At 35.1% G+C, this 20,757-nt stretch overlaps 1 protein-coding gene across 1 annotated transcript in view; it reads right to left on the bottom strand.

Moving 5' to 3' along the window:
* Positions 1-20,757, bottom strand: part of LOC135214923 (receptor-type guanylate cyclase Gyc76C-like) — a 380,810-nt gene that overhangs the window by 169,158 nt on the left and 190,895 nt on the right. Inside the window, 1 exon segment of the mRNA XM_064249403.1 lies at positions 8,724-8,769. The gene's annotated coding sequence lies outside the window, so the exon portion shown is untranslated.

Raw genomic sequence — 20,757 nt, 5'->3', positions numbered from 1 at the left:
ATCTCCTCTTATACCTATATATAAAGACGACCTAATCTCCCCATTAATACATCAAATAAAGACTAATCTCCCCATTAACATAACAAAGACTAATCTCCCCATTAACATAACATAAAGACTAATCTCCTCATTAATACATCACATAAAGACTAATCTCCTCGTTAATACCTTACATAAAGACTAATCTCCCCATTAATACATCACATAAAGACTAATCTCCCCATTAATACAATCACATAAAGACTAATCTCCCCATAATACATAACATATAGACTAATCTCCCCATTAATACATAACAATATAGACTAATCTCCCCATTAACCCTTAAACGCCGACTGGACGTATTTTACGTCGACATTTTTTGTCTCTCGGGTGCCGACTGCACGTATTTTACGTCGACATACAAAAGTTTTTTTAAAAAGTTCGCGGAAAAATACTTTTAGGCCTACCAGCCGAAAACTCTTGAATCACTGCGCCTTGGGGGGATGCTGGGAGTTCACGGATCAAGGTGTTGTTTTTGTTTAAATCGTTACGCCAGGCGCGCAAGCGCGAATTTCTTTCTTGCCCGCACTAAAAAAGTATCTGTGACACATCTCAGAAATTATTTTTCGTCACTTTGACATAATTTTTTTACCATTTTAAATTAGCCGTTACATTGACTATTATATATGAAAATTTGCGCATTTTTATGTAAAATACAACAAAAAAATACTCATGATTGTAGCTTTTATCAGTTTTGAGATATTTTCATATAAATAACGATAAGTGCCAAAATTTCAACCTTCGGTCAACTTTGACTTTACCGAAATGGTCGAAAAACGCAATTATAAGCTAAAACGCTTATATTTTAGTAATATTCAATCATTTAACTTAATTCTGCAACTAATTGGAAGTCTCTAGCACAATATTTCGATTTATGGTGAATTTATGAAAAAACTTTTTCCTTACTTCCGCGCGGTAACTCTTCCGAAAATAATCATACATGCGATTGTGGTAATGTTTGCACCATTTTAAATTAGCCGTTACATAAAGTTTTATATATGAAAATGTGCGCAATTTCATGCACAATACAACTAAAAACAACCCATGGTTGTAGCTTTTATCAATTTTGAAATATTTTCATATAAAAATGATAAGTGACAAATTTGAACCTTCGGTTCAATTTTGACTCTACCGAAATGGTCGAAAAACGCATTGTAAGCTAAACGCTTATATTCTAGTAATATTCAAGCATTTACCTTCATTTTGCAACAAATTGGAAGTCTCTAGCAAATATTTCGATTTATGGTGAATTTATGAAAAAAATAACATTTTCTTTACGTCCGCGCGGTAACTCTTCCGAAAAAATCATACGTGCGATTGTGGTAATGTTTGCACCATTTTAAATTAGCCGTTACATAACGTTTTATATATGAAAATGTGTACAATTTCATGTATAATACAACAAAAAATAGTTGAAGGTTGTAGCTTTTCTCATTTTCGAAATATTTGCATATAAATCACGATAAATAGAAAAAAAAACCACGTTCGGTCAAATTTGACTCTACCGAAATGGTCGAAAAACGCAATTGTAAGATAAAACTCTTACATTCTAGTAATATTCAGTCATTTATCTTCATCGTGAAACAAATTCGAAGTCTCTAGCACAATATTTAAATTTATGGTGAATTTTTTTAAAAAAACTTTCCTTTCCCTCCGCGCGCGGATTCTCCGCCACAAATCTCCGAAATGCGTAAGTCCCATTCTCGGAATATTTGCTCCGTTTTCATATTAGGCATTTCATAGAGTTTTATATATGAAATGTGCGCAATTTCATGTAGAATAAAACGTAAAATATTTGAAAGTTGTAGCTTTTCTTATTTCCGAAATAATTGCATATAAAAAAATATATATAAAAAAATTCGACATTCGGTCAACTTTAACTCGTCAGATATGGTCGAAAACTGCATTTGTAAGCTAATATTCTTACAGTATAGTAATATTCAATCATTTGTCTTCATTTTGTTTTGAAAGAAATTGGAAGTCTCTAGGACCCATATTTAGATTTATGGTGAATTTTTTGAAAAAAATATGTGTTTACGTCTGCGCGTAACGAATTCATGGCATTATTTTGTGATAATATTTTCTCTGTGTTGCTTTTAATCGTTTTACAATTTGTTATATACCAAAATGATCGAAATTTAGTGTACATTACAACGAAAAAAAAAGTAACTTGTTACCTTCAACCGTTTCGTGCACAGCGCGATTTGAATACAATTATATATGAAATTTCGTTTTTGCGCTATCATATATCGCATTATTTATATATGAATATGATAATTTTTTTTTCATTTCTGACGGTTGCATACTAAACTTCAGGCAATTACAAAAAAGGAGCCATAAACTCTTAATCTTCAAAACTAGCGCGCTATGATTTTTTTGAATAAAATATTTTTTCCGCTCCTGCGCTCACTCTGAAACGTCTACGGCACCAAACACCGGGAGACAATTTTTTTTTTTTTTACCGCTTCGGCGGCTTTGTTTAAAGGGTTTTAACTACATCACATAAAGACTAACTCTCCCCATTAATACAATAACATATAGACTAATTCCCCATTCCCCAAACAATAACATAACTAGATAATGCACTAACCCGCCCCATTAATACATCACATAAAAGAAAACTAATGCTCCCCATTACATAACATAAAGAAAACTAATCGTTCCCATTAATACATGAACATAAAGGACTAATCCTCCTCATCTTAATACATCACATAAAGACTAAGTTCTCCTAGTTTAATACCGTTATCATAAAGACTAATCTCCCCCATTAATACCATCACATAAAGGACTAATCTCCCCAGTTATAATACATAACTAAAAGACTAAATCTCCCCATTAATACATAACAGAAAGACTAATCGCCCCCATTAATACAAACAACAGAGACTAATCCTCCCCATTTTAATACATAAACATATAGACTAATCTCCACCCATTACAACTACATCACATAAAGAATATAATCTTCCCCATGTAATTAATGACATTCACATAAAGACTAAGACTCCTCGTTAATACTCCTTACATAAAGACTAATCTCACCCCATTAATACATAACATAAAGACTAATCTCCCTCCCGTTTTAATACATCACATTAAAGACTAAGCTCCTTCAGTTAATACATAACATATAGAACTAATCTCCCCAAAGTTAAATAACAAAGCACATAAAAGACTAATCTCCCCTTCAAGTAAGACATAACATATAGACTAATCTCCCCATTAATAACATAACATACTAGACTTACCTTCCCGCCCCATTAATACCATCACATAAAGACTAATCTCCCATTAACATAACATAAAGACCTAATCAATTCCCAGTTAATACATGGCATAAAGAACTAATCTCCTCATTAATACATCACATAAAGACTAATCTTCCTCGTTAATACCTTACATTAAAGAACTCAATCTTCCCCCATTAATACATCACATAAAAGACTACAATCTTACTCCCCAATTAAATACATAACATAAAGACTAATATCCCCATTAATACATAACATATAGACTAATCTCCTCCCCATTAACTACATCACATAAAGACCTACAAAGTCTACCCCATTACAATACAACAACAATAAGACTAATCTCCCCCATTTAAGACAGAACATATATGACTAATCTCCCCATTAATAAATCACATAAAAGACTAATCTCCCCCACCCCTTAACATAACCGAAGAAACTAATTCTTCCCATTAAGACATGACATAAAGACTAATCTCCTCATTAATACATCACATATAAAGACTAATCTCCTGCGTTAAATACCTTACCATAAAGAAACGAATCTCCCCATTAATACATAACATATAGACTAATCTCCCCAGTTAATACATCAACATAAAGACTAATCTTCCCATTAATTAAACATCAGCATAAAGACTAATCTCCCGTTCATTAATCCCTTACATAAAGAACTAATCTCCCCATTTAACTACATAACATACAGACTAATCTCCCCATTAAATACCAATCACATAAAGAACTAATATCCCATTCCCAAATACTATAACATATAGACTAATCTCTCTCCCCAGAATTAACAGCACGTAAAAGACTAATACTCATCAATTAATACAATAAACTATATAGACTCAATCTCCCCAATTGAATACATCACATGAAGACTAATCTCCCCATTAACATAACATAAAGACTAATCTTCCCATTAATACATGACATAAAGACTAATCTCCTCATTAATACATCACATAAAGACTAATCTCCCCATTAATACATAACATATAGACTAATCTTCCCATTAATACATGACATAAAGACTAATCTCCTCATTAATACATCACATAAAGACTAATCTTCCCATTAATACATCACATAAAGACTAATCTCCCCATTAACATAACATAAAGACTAATCTTCCCATTAATACATGACATAAAGACTAATCTCTTCATTAATACATCACATAAAGACTAATCTCCCCAATAATACATCACATAAAGACTAATCTTCCCATTAATACATCACATAAAGACTAATCTTCCCATTAATACATCACATAAAGACTAATCTCCCCATTAACATAACATAAAGACTAATCTTCCCATTAATACATGACATAAAGACTAATCTCCTCATTAATACATCACATAAAGACTAATCTCCTCGTTAATACATAACATAAAGACTAAGATCCCCATTAATACATCACATAAAGACTAAATCTTCCCATTAATATATTACATAAAGAGTAATCTCCCCATTAATACATAATATATAGACTAATCTCCCCATTAATACATCACATAAAGACTAATCTACTCATTAATATATTACATAAAGACTAATCTCCCCATTAATACATCACATATAGACTAATCTCCCCATTAATACATCACATAAAGACTAATCTCCCCATTAATACATAACATAAAGACTAATCTCCCCATTAATACATAACATATAGACTAATCTCCCCATTAATACATCACATATAGACTAATCTCCCCATTAATACATCACATATAGACTAATCTCCCCATTAATACATAACATATAGACTAATCTCCCCATTAATACATCACATAAAGACTAATCTCCTCATTAATATATTACATAAAGACTAATCTCCCCATTAATACATCACATAGACTAATCTCCTCATTAATATATTACATAAAGACTAATCTCCCATTAATACATAACATAAAGACTAATCTCCCCATTAATACATCACATAAAGACTAATCTCCTCATTAATATATTACATAAAGACTAATCTCCCCATTAATACATAACATAAAGACTAATCTCCCCATTAATACATAACATAAAGACTAATCTCCCCATTAACATAACATAAAGACTAATCTCCCCATTAATACATCACATAAAGACTAATCTCCCCATTAATACATCACATAAAGACTAATCTCCTCATTAATATATTACATAAAGACTAATCTCCCCATTAATACATAACATAAAGACTAATCTCCCCATTAACATAACATAAAGACTAATCTCCCCATTAATACATCACATAGACTAATCTCCTCATTAATATATTACATAAAGACTAATCTCCCCATTAATACATAACATATAGACTAATCTCCCCATTAATACATCACATAAAGACTAATCTCCTCATTAATATATTACATAAAGACTAATCTCCCCATTAATACATAACATAAAGACTAATCTCCCCATTAATACATCACATAAAGACTAATCTTCCCATTAATACTTCACATAAAGACTAATCTTCCCATTAATACATCACATAAAGACTAATCTCCCCATTAATACATCACATAAAGACTAATCTTCCCATTAACACATCACATAAAGACTAATCTTCCCATTAATACATCACATAAAGACTAATCTTCCCATTAATACATCACATAAAGACTAATCTCCCCATTAACATAACATATAGACTAATCTTCCCATTAATACATGACATAAAGACTAATCTCCTCATTAATACATCACATAAAGACTAATCTCCCCATTAATACATCACATAAAGACTAATCTTCCCATTAATACATCACATAAAGACTAATCTTCCCATTAATACATCACATAAAGACTAATCTCCCCATTAACATAACATATAGACTAATCTTCCCATTAATACATCACATAAAGACTAATCTCCCCATTAACATAACATAAAGACTAATCTTCCCATTAATACATGACATAAAGACTAATCTCTTCATTAATACATCACATAAAGACTAATCTCCCCATTAATACATCACATAAAGACTAATCTTCCCATTAATACATCACATAAAGACTAATCTTCCCATTAATACATCACATAAAGACTAATCTCCCCATTAACATAACATATAGACTAATCTTCCCATTAATACATGACATAAAGACTAATCTCCTCATTAATACATCACATAAAGACTAATCTTCCCATTAATACATCACATAAAGACTAATCTCCCCATTAACATAACATAAAGACTAATCTTCCCATTAATACATGACATAAAGACTAATCTCTTCATTAATACATCACATAAAGACTAATCTCCCCATTAATACATCACATAAAGACTAATCTCCCCATTAATAAATCACATAAAGACTAATCTCCCCATTAATACATCACATAAAGACTAATCTCCCCATTAATACATCACATAAAGACTAATCTCCCCATTAATACTTCACATAAAGACTAATCTTCCCATTAATACATCACATAAAGACTAATCTCCTCATTAATATATTACATAAAGACTAATCTCCCCATTAATACATAACATAAAGACTAATCTCCCCATTAAATATACATAAAGACTAATCTCCCCATTAATACATAACATAAAGACTAATCTCCTCATTAATACATTACATATAGACTAAAAATGTCTGGCAATGAACGGCATCTTTACTATATCACAATCAAAATTCCGGTTACGACAACTACTAGGAGCATTTTCTTAAGACTGAGTTTTGGTTGACATTACGAAATGGAACCAGCTCTTAGTTGACAGTTGCAAGTTTGCAACGTGACAGGAAACGAAGCCCCATTCTGTACCTGGAGCAACATCATAGGTTAATTGTGCATCTTAATTTCCTTACCACATACAACGGCAGCAACTAATAGGTAAGAATTCATGCTCTAAAAGAAAGACCTACTTCTAGTCTCCTCAATTACAGGGCGACTATTCACCAGCTGGGAAAATGACAACTTTGATCAAGGGAAGAATGCCGTACCGCCTGACCAAAATGAAGGAACTTTAAAGGAGTGAAATTCCTGGAGGGTTTCCAGCAGTTTGGTCGCAGACGGCAAGAGGTTTGAAGAGCGTCTGAAGTGGTCTAGACAGGTTGAATAAGGTTGAGCGATTGATTCCTGCAAAATGGCATCGCAATACCTATGGCCACTTACGAATGAAATTTAGTTTGCTATTTATAGTGAGAATATAGAAGAGGGTTAGGAGAATGTCTCACGGCAAATTCCAAGAAACATACAAACTTTAATGTGTGCTGACAAATAAGGATGAATTATTCACAGTAACTCGGCGGTGTGTTTCATCTCCCGCTGCCACTATTACCTTAAACAGCCGAATGTCTCCCTCTCGTGTGCAACTGCATAAGCAACCCTCACCTCCGTCGGTATATGTGTGTGTACGTATGTTTACGACTAGATTGCGTAAACGTATGTACGTTTGCGGTAACTTAAACACGATTCATGTTATAATTAAACCGTGCGTGCGAGTGGCCTATTCAATGTGATGTCTTGAACCACATTTTTTTTGCGGTGTTTGTGTGTGCACGTCTGAGCGCGAATAATTCGCCCTTATTTGTCAGCACACATTAAAGTTTGTATGTTTCTTGGAATTTGCTATGAACGCATTTAAGTAGAAAGCTATAGTGACTGGGTATGCTTGCGTTAAATAAAAAGAAGGGCACTGAGTCTGCATATATAATTAAAAAAAAAAAAAAAAAGTAACAAATAAAAAATAAATAAATAAATAAATAAGGGGGGTGGGGAAGTGAAACAGCGTAAAAGCACAATTACGCGGCGTTTGTTGAGGAAAGCAAAAAAGAAAAGCTTGTATTGTGAGTACGCAGATAAGCACACTTCATGATGAATCCGTGTTCAAGTACACTAACATTGTTTGGGTGTGATATGTGTACACGCTTATAGTTACAATACACCTAGGTAGTATGTGTATTTACTCTTAACAATGCGTACATGCAGGAAGTCTTTCATTGTGGGTATACACGCGTACAGTACATTGCGCTGTGTGATTGTGTAGACACACCTTAACGAAGTGTTTTTATGTGTGTACGTACTCCTTACTATGTATGTGATTGTAACAGCGATTACAACTGTGCGTTTCTGGGTAACCACATTTTCCCTGTATTGTGTTGAAAACAATCGTTCTCTATGTCTGCCTGGGTGGTTAAGGTTAATATGCGAGTGTAATCCGCTTGGTGTGTGTGTGTGTGTGTAAGCCAGGTTATGTCTGTTGCTGTCTTGCCACAACAACTGAAAATAACCAGTATGCGAAAACACGTTCATTCTTGTAAACCGCCACAAAACATAAGTTCGACAAGTTTAAAACTTCGTGAACTGGAATTTCTACCAGTCAAGGACCTTTTTACTCTGACAAACAAACCTGAAGCTACATACAAACGAAACAAAAATCAGTTTAAACTTACAAGTTGTTGCAAGGCAGAAGCTCAGCAGACCATACTTGGCTCTAGTCTGAAAAAAAAAATGAATGAAATTTATTGTAATTATTAATATAAATCTGATGGCAAAGGTGAAAGACATCTGTATTGACAATATAACAGACAATAATGATACACATACACATACACACATCGAGAGAGAGAGAGAGAGAGAGAATTATAATGGTAAGAAAGTCTAATGTCTTGCGTTCCCCGGTAATTAAACTTGCGTGTTTCAGCGACTTTACGCAACTCTATTGAGGGAGATCACTGGCGAAGATTGTGGTATGGGTACAAACTAGAAAGCAAGAAGAAGGGTGAGTTGGGTTGAGTAGAGCTACAAATTATACTGGCAAAGAGATATACAGGGAAAATTCTTCACTGCAATTCTATATGAATTGGGAATTAATAATAATATAATACAGGGCTACTTCCTTAGCCCCATTCTGTATCAGTTGGGAATAATATAAAATCAAGAAGGGCTAATTCCTTTACTCCGTCTTGTGTCGCTTGGGAATGATTATAATAATCAATGACCAGCTAATTCTTCCTTCCCATCCCTCCCTATCACCTTGGTTCCACTTAATAACATAATAATAATAATAATAACTAAAATAATAATAATAATACGAATAATAATAAGAAAATAATCAATAATAATAAACTAATAATAATAATAATCAATAATAATATTTTTTATTAAAAAGTAACTGCTACCGCAGCTGCATTAATTTTATAAAGGTTCTTCTCTATTTTCCTTATTATTGTTTTCACATTAATTAGGAAAATAGGCAGCAATTACATTTAATAAAACATGTTTAAAAGAGAGTTTACTTTCCATGGAATAAATAATAATAATAATCATAATAATAATAATATAATAATAATAAAATAATAAAAAATAAAAATAATAATAAAATAATCCAATCAATAAAGCCATGCATCGGGCCAGAATAGGAGAAACGCCGCGAACGTCTCATTAAATCAACCAACAACAATAATAATAATAATAAGAAATAATAAAATCAATAAACTTGGAGGATTTTGGAATAGAAAAAGGCAAGGCCCTTAGTAAACCATACAAAAAGGCAAAGTAACGAGAAACTGAAGGGAATAAAGCTACCAGATGGGAGACAACATCAAACACATAGATGAGTACAGGATACAAATTACCTGGGAATAATGGAAGGAGGTGGGATAGAAAACAAAACCCCAAGAGATGAAGGACACGATGCGGAAAGGAAAAATATATGAACAGGAACTCAGGCGATACTCAAGTCAAACTCAACGCCGGAAATATGATAAAATAAAAAGCCATAAAACACATGGGCGAGTGCCAGTAAATCAGATACAGCGCAGGAAATAGTGGGAATGGACGAAGGCAGAAGCTTACCGCAGCATAGATCAGAAGAAAAACCAGGAAAACATATGACAATACACAAAGCACTACACCCAAGAGTCAAATACTGGGAACAGACTATACATAACCGAAAGGAAAGTAAGGAGGGAGAGGACTACTAAGTTAATAAGGAACTGCGTACAACATCGAGAACAGAGCACTGGGGGGCAGAATATCTGAAAACCAGTGAAAGACCGTTGTGGCGAAAGAAGTGCTGGGAAGAAGGACTAATAAAAGTAGACGAAAGACCCAGAAATATACAGAGAACAGGAGGAAATGACAGACAGAACAGAAGGACTGGCCACAACAAACCAATGCAACGGACAATACCTATGAGACAGACTAAAAGAACTAGCCAGCGATGACACCATGGCAATTGGCTTACGAGGGAGGGGAGAGCTAAAGAAGGAAAACTGAAGGAATGATAACAGCGGCACAAGATCATGGCCCTAAGAACCATAATATGTTTTCAAAGAACGATAGACGGAAATAACATCTCTCCCATATGTTTAGGAAGTGCAATAACGAAAAATGAAACCGTAAAACCCCACATAGCAAGCGAATGCCCTGGCACTTGTCCATCAAACAACCTGTACCTCAAAAAGAAAAAAGGCATGATTCAGTGGCAAAAGCCCTCCACATATGAAAGGTAAACCCTGTGCAAGCCAACATCATGCCTACTTTTGCAGTAATAAGTTGGTACGAGCACCAACCTGAGGGGAGTTGATAGAAAAACGATCACGCAAAGGATTCCTCCCTGGGACTATGGTATCAGAACGGTATAGGGTTGATACGTGCCAAACAGACGCAGACGGTGACGTTGATTGACAAAGTCAAGAAGAAAGTATCACCTCATATTGATGTCGCAATACCATAGGACACCAGAAGTTTGAAGAGAAAGAGAGGGAAAAAATGGATCAAGTATCAAGATCTGAAAATAGAAATAAGAAGGATATGGGATATTGCCAGATTGGAAATCGTAACCCATGAATCATAGGTAGACACTAGGGCACGATCCCCAAGATCCCTGACAAAATGAAATCTAGAAAAACTAGAGGCTGAAGTAAGTGGGTGATCCAAGAAAACGGCACACGAATAGTAAGAAAAGTGAATGGACTCCCTAAGGGGGCAGCGGATGCAACCCAGAACCCCACACTATAAACTACCACCCAGTCGAATTGGAAGGACTGGTGAATAGAGCGAAAAACAAAAACAAAAATAACTAATTTAATAATAATTCCCATGGAAGAGCCAGTATACGTAAAACTACAATACTAATAATACGACTAATAATAATCACAAACCGCAACAAATGGAACACGTTTGTTACACTTTGAAGAAACCGAACAAGTCAACCTGGATGATAAGGTTCAAGAAATGTTCTCTACACTGTCACTGATCAAGGATTCGTTTCTGTAACTAACAGACGAATGTGGCAGTTAATGCAGCCTTGCTTTCATCTGATGTCATTATGCCATCCGGGGGACCCCCCACCAACCAACCACCCAACCCCCCCCCCCCTCCCCTCCCCCCGACACCGACTTAGGGATGAGAACCGCTTCTTTTGTGACTCGTATGTATTCATAAATCAAAAATACATATTGTACATTTGAAAACTTACAATATTGTTTTTGATACAAACAAAAATGAAAAATCCGTTTTTGGTGTAAACAAAACGACGACATTCGTTGCTGACGTGACCAAAAATGAGTAAAAAATCAAATAAAAACGTAAATAACACAGATTTACCTCAAATAATATTGGCTCCTATAGGTAGCGAGTCAAAACGACCAAATTACACCAGCCGTCATTAGGAGGAATTTCCTATTCAAAACACCCCAAGGTAATTTTGGTGGGGAGATAATGAGGGACTAAGGGCTGAGAGAGAGAGAGCAGGAGAGAGAGAGGAAGGAGAGGAGAGAGAGAAGAGAGAATCAATCATCAACCTCTCCAATATGCGACTCTCGAATAGGCTTTGATTACAAGGTCGTTAGTATCAACGATGATGACTCAGTGAGCTGTGGTATCGCGTAAACAAGGAAGATCGAAAGTCGTGCCAATGATCCACAGGCAAATCGTCCATGTCATGAGCAAGGCGTCTGGTTAGTACTAACTCTCTCTCTCTACTCTCCCTTCCGTCCCTCCTCGATCTCGGCTTCTCCTCTCTCCTCTCCATCTGTGTGTCTGGTGTGGTGTGTTGGTGTGTGTGTGTGTGATTGGTGTGGTCGGGTCAAGAAGTGCGGAAAAATGAAGGCCCAACCAACAAACCCCGCGAGTATACCAGTAACTCAGTCCTACTAGGTTCTGCAGGCAGAGCAGACGAGATAGAAAGATGATAAAACAAAAAACAAAAAGCCGAAATAATAATAATAATAATAATTTCGAAAGGCAGAGATGATGCTCCTCCCTTCGCCCGTCATTATAGACAGGGGTGTGTCATTTCACACCAATGCTTTTACTATAATCAAACGTATTTCACACCTCAATAACTTTCTTAAGTTTCTGTACCTCTTTCCACCTCCTAAATTATATGGGGAATCTTTGCAACGGAAAAATAAATACACACATCCATACATACATACTACAACACACACACCATATATACATAATGGTATTATAATATACTATATTATATATATATATTATCTATAAATTATAATATTAATAATTATACACAACACATAATATAGAATCACTCATTCACTGCGCCACAACAAATGCATATAGAGCTCAAATTACCCATCCAGGCATCGAAGTCTCCAATCAAACCACGTTAACACTGTTAGAGAGAGAGAGAGAGAGAGAGAGAGAGAGAGAGAGAGAGAGAGAGAGAGAGATTCCAAACAAGTCGTATAGCCCTAATGATTTGGTCTGTATATGCCTGTAAACAAGTCGAAGTTAATGAGAGAGAGAGAGAGAGAGAGAGAGAGAGAGAGAGAGAGAGAGAGAGAGAGAATGAAGGTTTCAAGGTTTTGAATCCCGATAAAAACGGGCCGTAGTAAATCAGTAAGCACGGGTCGTTGTTTAACTACTCTTCAGCCATTATTAAGGTAGAAGTGGAAATCATTAGCATAAAGGACTTGCACATCCTTCTCCTTCCCAAGATGGCGTTCAAGGATATGTTTCAGCCTCCGTGCTGCTACAGCCATCGCCTTTTTCAACAACCTAACTGGTAGAGAGAAAAATGTATACACGTGTCTCACCAAATCAATCGGAACACTTCGGCAATTCTATGGCACTGAATACTTCAAGTGACAATAAATTCGCCTTCATATATGGGAAAGATATTTACACATTTGATGACGTATATGGTTTGGAAGGGTGAAAAGAATTCTATCACGGCGAGTTGATACAAAAATAACAAACTTTTGGCTTTGTTAGGAGACATAATATCAAGCTAGGCCAGGCTCACAATTTCAATGTGAAAGAAAAAGGCAACATGAACTTTGACATTTTTTGCTGTATGTTTCAATGTCGACTGACTGAATGATTCGATGATTCCAAACAGCAGAGTCTGAAAAGGATTATTCAAGAACGGGTCTTTCTAGAATTCTTTACTTTCTAAAAAAAAAAAAATACAACGGGTAACAGACCAATCCACTTATCAGTATTTTTGTAATTTTATATCTAAAAATTTTACAACGACTGTAAAATGGAAATACAGTTCTTTGATATTTCTTGCTTATGATTCTCTCTCTCTCTCTCTCTCTCTCTCTCTCTCTCTCTCTCTCTCTCTCTCTCTCTCTCTCTCTCTCTCTGAAAGACACAATGAATCAGAATGGCTCTAAAAAATAAAGAAAAAGAAATATAAGTTCGTCGATAACTTCGACAACCTTTGAAGACTTCCCTCGCTAAAACTTCCCTCGCAATCATCGGAAAAGCAACGAAACAAGACACATCAAAAGAAGGCAAAGTTCAGAAGAGTTGTATTTAACAGAGCATAAATAAGGCGGCAAACTTCTGTGCCAGGGCTGTGATACGAAACAGGTCTCAGCATTATTGAACCGAATCAGCTTTCCAGACGGACGGCGGCAACTCGATCCAGACAAGAGGTTTTTCTCAGAGTCGTAAAAACCACATTAAAACCGGGAAGTTATGGCGGGACTGCAGATATTGAAGGACGAACATCCTTCGTGCCTCAAAGCGCTACTTAGTATACAGACGTCACACTTCAGAAAGTTGATCAAGCCGTCGCCGAGACATCATGTTCTGAGGTCAAACGTAATTTTCACGAAAGAATAGAGTGGAATAGGAAATTCAGGCACGAAGCCAAGCCATGGGGTTAATTTGATTCAGCACTATAGTGAGAATTAATACAAATGTAGATGCTATAAATAATGAGCTTAAAATAGATATTCTAAAGATGACCAATTTTTAAAAAGGTTAAAACGAAGAGATTTAATCACTGACTGAATTAAATTTGCCATTAATAAGATAAAAAAAAAAAAAGACATAAAATTCTCAAATCCTTCCAAATCTTTAACACGGTTGACATTTCAGACACATGATAATACTGAATTACGAACCTGATTTAGAAGCAGTACACGTCATATTTACAGTGGATGTCAAAACCCCAAACTCAAGTTGTAAAGATACTCTTCATTTATACAGAGGATTCATTCAATTCATTTTTAGGAATTGTGTTCTTGTGCATATATATGAAATAGACACCACAGCCCACGAAGCGAATGAGAGAAGACGGAGTTTGAATCTCACGAACTGTCACATGCCCAAACTAACAAGGACGTATTTATGCTGGGAGAAAACACTTGCAAAGGCCAGATTCAAGCAAAGGGTGCCAAATAGGTCGGGTCCAAGCCTTCGTGAAGGGCGTGGAATCCTAATCATCTCCATGATGGATTCTATCAAAATCTTATCCACAACATCCGGCTTCCACGCGCCAGGGTTTAAGTCGACTCACACACGACTCAGTAGATGCGAAGCGCTCTTGGAGAGAGAGAGAGAGAGAAGAGAGAGAGAGAGAGAAGAGAGAGAGAGAGAGAGAAACTTTTGTTTTACGATCTGCTAGTAATAGGATTAAAATAGGAAGGTTTTTATTTCCAAATTTAACGGGCTACATATGCTTTTTTTCATTGGAGGAGGAGGAGGAGGAGGTCGTGCTGTTTCCCTTCAAAGTCCTAGAAATTTTTCCACGTAATCCATAAAATAATGCAACCATCCTCGCACGTGGGATTTTTATATTTCAGAAAACTGCACTTGAATGACATGCGGCTGTTGCAAGAGATCTCCGTTGAAAAGAATAATTTTGAATAAAAGTTGAACAGTAGTCGCATTAGAGTTCAAGTAAAAAAAAAAATCCTATTGTTTTTCTTTGCTAGTGTGCGCGCGCGCGCGTGCATCTCATAAACATATGAATATGAACATATTTTTAGAGCAATTATCAGTCCAAGCCTTCTGACATAATACCGGATTAGTTATAAAAAAAGTGCATTCTCTGAAGTTTAAGAGAATTAAAATTAACAGCAGCTAGGAAAATGTGCAGAAAATAATGAGCGGAATTAGCAGTGAAAAGATTTCGAGCGGAAAAATATAAAAAATTTTATTTCCAGGAAAAAAAAAAAAACCATCAGGCAACACTGAAAATATATTTGACATGCAAGGATATGTTTATGTATCTGAATAATTGCATATTTATTCAATGCATATGGATGCCTGTATAATTAGTCCTAACATACATGTGGATGCTTGTATACAAAGTTCAAACACGAAAATATTGTACGATCTGACAGCATCATAAATATTCCACCTATAATGTGGAAGTCAAAATTTAATGGAAACTGAATTTCATTAAAATTGTTAATTTAAACTTCAATAGGAGAGAGAGAGAGAGAGAGAGAGAGAGAGAGAGGGAGAGAGAGAGAGAGAATTCACACACTAAATACATAAAACATTCCGACTCTGCTAGGTTCAAGAACTCTAAAATTAGGCACAAAACAGTTTGGCAAGTATCACAGTCAATTAATGTCTAAACTTGACTGACGGAGCAAGCAACAGACCATGAAGGTGGACTTGGTGAACTCTGCTGTTTTAGTGAGAGAGAGAGAGAGAGAGAGAGAGAGAGAGAGAGAGAGAGAGAGAGAGAAAGTCAAATTAAACATATGTAAACCAGAGATATATGACAGTATCCTGAAAGCGTTCGTAAGAGTTAAAATCCTTAAAACCTATACGCGACTAATCTGCTAATCTGTGTATGTTTATATATATATATATATATATATATATAGATAAATATATATATATATATATATATATATATATAATATACATATGTGTGTGTGTGTATGTGTGTGTGTAACAATAACGAGCTTATTCTACAATCGGAAAAATGTGATACGGTAGGAAACTTTGTAGATGTTCATACATTGTCGTCTTCCTATTCCTACAAAGACCACGAACCTTTAATACAAAGACCACGAACCTTTAATAAAGATAACGAATAAATATACAATTGGGGGATGACGACAGTGGCGCCACTGCTAAACAACAGCGGCGGTGATGCCAAGAGTCGCTGGCTCAGTCACGCGGCGCCACGATGCCAAGTCTTAAGAGACTTCGATTTATGGTGCCACTTTTAGTGCCATCGCGTTACAGTGCCAATTTCTGCGAGGTGGGAACACATTAGTGCTGATAGCAGAGGTATATTATGATTCGCAGGTTGGAGTTCCGTCTGGTTACGCTTAGCAGCTGCCACAGAAATTAGCTGATATGCTCTATGGTTGCAAGTTTTTAGAACAGCCACCACCGCATCGCCGTCAAATGCAAAAAATATGGATGAATGTTAGAAATAGAAAACACCTGGATAAATGTTAGAAATACAAAATGCAGAAAAAACTGGATAAATGTTAGGAATACAAAAGAAAACCTGGATGAATGGTAAAAGTGCAAAAGAAAAAAAAATAAAATAAAATAAATAAATAAAACCTGGATGAATGTTAGAAATAAAAAAACTTGGATGAATGTTCGAAATGCGAAAAAACATGGATTCATGTTGGAAATAAAAAAATCATGGATGAATGTTAGAAATACAAAAAATCTGGATGAAAGTCAGAATTGAAAAAAAAAAAACCTGGACGAATGTTAGAAATGCAAAAAACCTGGACGAATGTTAGAAATACAAAAGAACCTGGATGAATGCTAGAAATGCGAAAAAAACCCTGGATGAATATCAGAAAAAAACCTGGATGAATGCTAGAAGTGTTTCTGCTTATAAAAAAAGGTCATTACTTACACAACCAATATTCGAAAAGAAAAAGATTTAGAAATAAATTCTGAACTTACACAACCAATATTCGAAAAGAAAAAGATTTAGAAATAAATTCTGAACAGTCTTATAATTGCTGAAAAGTTGTCGAGGAAAAATACCTTGTCCATTTCAGCGAACCATTCGAGGCAAATAACAGCTTTACTCTTCCACAATGCAACACTTTTGGCAATAAATAAATTTTTTTCCCCAGTAGTTAATGACGAGAACATCAAACAAAAGAACGATACAAAGGCAAATTAAGAGTCCGATTCACGAGATAATGACTTCAGTATGTTTTAAGCGGAATCTTATACATTATTATCACAATAGTCTTTGACCAACCCCATCCTCTTTTAAATACATGAACTTTATTCTACTGATCCTCTTCAGCTTTCACAAAAAAGAAAATTGATACCAATGAAACGCTAATTCATCTTCATGATATGAGAGAGAGAGAGAGAGAGAGAGAGAGAGAGAGAGAGAGAGAGAGAGAGAGAGAGAGAGAGAGAGAGATCTGCTACCACAAATGCATTTCTTCATAATAAGTAGAGAGAGAGAGAGAATTGGGTTTCGACGTTCTGCTCACAGATCACAGAATACGTCCTCTAGTTTAAACCGCTTCAGGCAACGCCACACTTATGACGGTGCTTTTAATTACCATCTTTCCTGATTTATGGCCGAGTTCCGGGACAGACGAACTTCCGAGGAAGAATGTAGTAAGTACCCTGACAGTTCTGGTAAGCAACAAGGGAAGGGATTTCGATTTGCACACCACACCATGACAGCTTTATATAATCAATAAATGATTGCTCGTCAGTGTTATATACATATATATATCATATATATTATATATATATATATATATATATATATATATGTATATATATATATATATACATATATGTAATGATATCATATATCTATATAAAAAATATAGTTGTATATTATATATATATATATAACTATATATATATATATATTTAAAGTATAATTTCTTTCAAACCGGGAGAAATTTTGCAGTCCACCTCTTCAAGTGTCGTTTATAAAAGTAAGTTTTCAAGTTTCATTATTTTGCACATTTTGTATCTATTTCTCTGATAACGTTTTGAAATTCATATTCAAATAAAAAACGAGGCCGAGTAATGTACACTTACGTCGCAGATGAACCTCCAGTTAGCTTTGCGTAGCCATGCTGTTCCGAAGTCTAATGTCACCGATCGTCAAGAACGATGGATAGACTCAGACTACTTCTAATTTAAGGAAGAGCACCGAGAGTGTTTTATGCAATACACAAGTGGCACTGCAACACCTGCAACACCGATTTTCCACAAGGAAATCAATCTACCGATTGTTTAACGGGAGCCGTAGTTTTCCTCCGTTGTTATTATTATTATTATTATTATTATTATTATTATTATTATTATTATTATTATTATTATTATATAATAATAATAATAAAATAATATTAATTATTATTATTATTATAACTTATTATTATTATTATTATTATTATTTTTTGGATTTTTTTTAGCCTTCTTTACGGAAAAAATTTCTGGATTATATAGACCTGAAGGTTTAAAAAATATAAAATCGTATATTTCAAGATGCAGGACTACAAAACAAACCGCCCCCCCCCAAAAAAACCCCAAAAAAAAAAAAACAAAAAAAAACACAACAACAACAACAACAACAACAACCCCAATCCACCCCTCTTCATTTATTTGACTTTTATAGGCTTGAGCCACATGGGGCTGTCGAGTTGCTAATCCTATCATCATCTGCATTGAATGACTCCCTTTTACAAGAGGGTAAACTACCAGTCCTAAGACAGGATTAAATTCAACTTATGAACACGAAATTTTTTTTTTTTTTTCTGAGTGGAAATGTTATAAAATTCTAATCTTATTCTGAAGAACTGTTAAGACTAGAAGACTTCAAATACAAGATCATACATAATAATTTAATACAGACGCTTTCCAGTAACATTGAGGGGGGGGGGGGGGGGGGGGGTCGCTAATCCTCTTCCATGGGAGAGTAACCCTAAAAGTTCATACCGCTAGAGACTCTCTCTCTCTCTCTCTCTCTCTCTCTCTCTCTCTCTCTCTCTACGTAAAACTCTTACTATTTCAAAAAAGAGAATCATACTATAAACACATCCATCGAAGAGGCGGCTACTGACCACTCAATTCTATCAATGTGTAAATAAAATATTCATTCTCCCCGTTATTTCTGTCGCGAAATCTCACGTCAACAACATACATTTCATCATACACGAAAATAAAAAAACATTTCATCATACACGAAGATAAAAAAACATTTCATCATACACGAAAATAAAAAAACATTTCATCATACACGCAGATAAAAAAACATTTCATCATACACGAAAATAAAAAAAACATTTCATCATACACGAAGATAAAAAAGATAACTTGAAGCATCCACCACCGCGTAGAATTGGCCAGTCACGCTATCAAGTACAACAGATAATACAGGTCGAAGTCACGACTGACTCACATTCATCTCCTGAAAGGCGAATAATGGGCAAGTTTATTCATTCTATCCAATTTCATAAGACTATACCGGTTTTACTGACCATAAGAGACAACGCATTTTCTTGAGCGAAAATGTGGAGTACTAGTTGACCTGGTGCAGTTACGGGATCATCTGCTCTCGAAATTTTTAAGCAGGGGGCTAATTGATCCTCTGCTCTCGAAATTTTTAAGCAGGGGACTAATTGATCCTCTGCTCTCGAAAATTTTTAAGCATGGGACAAATTATTGATCCTCTGCTCTCGAAATTTTTAAGCAGGGAACAAATTGATCCTCAGCTCTAGAAATTTTTAAGCAGGGGACAAATTGATCCTCTTCTCTGGAAATTTTTAAGCAGGGGACAAATTGATCCTCTTCTCTGCAAATTTTTAAGCAGGGGACTAAATGATCCTCTCCTCTCGAAAATTTTTAAGCAGGGCACAAATTCATTCCTGCTATCGAAATTTTTAAGCAGGGGACTAATTGATCCTCTGCTCTCGTAATTTTTAAGCAGGGGACAAATTCATTCCAGCTCTCTCCTGACGTAACCTGATTTTATGGTGCATCAGTTTATTTTCTGTCACAATATTTTTATTTTTTATCACATTTCCCCATAATCTCTCTCTCTCTCTCTCTCTCTCTCTCTCTCTCTCTCTCTCTCTCTCTCTCTCCGTACGCTAATCGTTTTTATAAGAGAAAGACGAAAAATGTCCCAAAATATCAGACAACGAAACCTTTGGATATGAATACCGCCTCTATATATATATATTGATCAAATTTCATTTTCTCCAGCAAAGGAAATACCATTAACGAGGTTTCTAGGGAATC

The sequence above is a fragment of the Macrobrachium nipponense genome, chromosome 46, assembly GCF_015104395.2.
Source record: "Macrobrachium nipponense isolate FS-2020 chromosome 46, ASM1510439v2, whole genome shotgun sequence".
Lineage (NCBI taxonomy): Eukaryota > Metazoa > Arthropoda > Malacostraca > Decapoda > Palaemonidae > Macrobrachium > Macrobrachium nipponense.
This window is presented reverse-complemented; position numbering and strand designations above follow the sequence as displayed.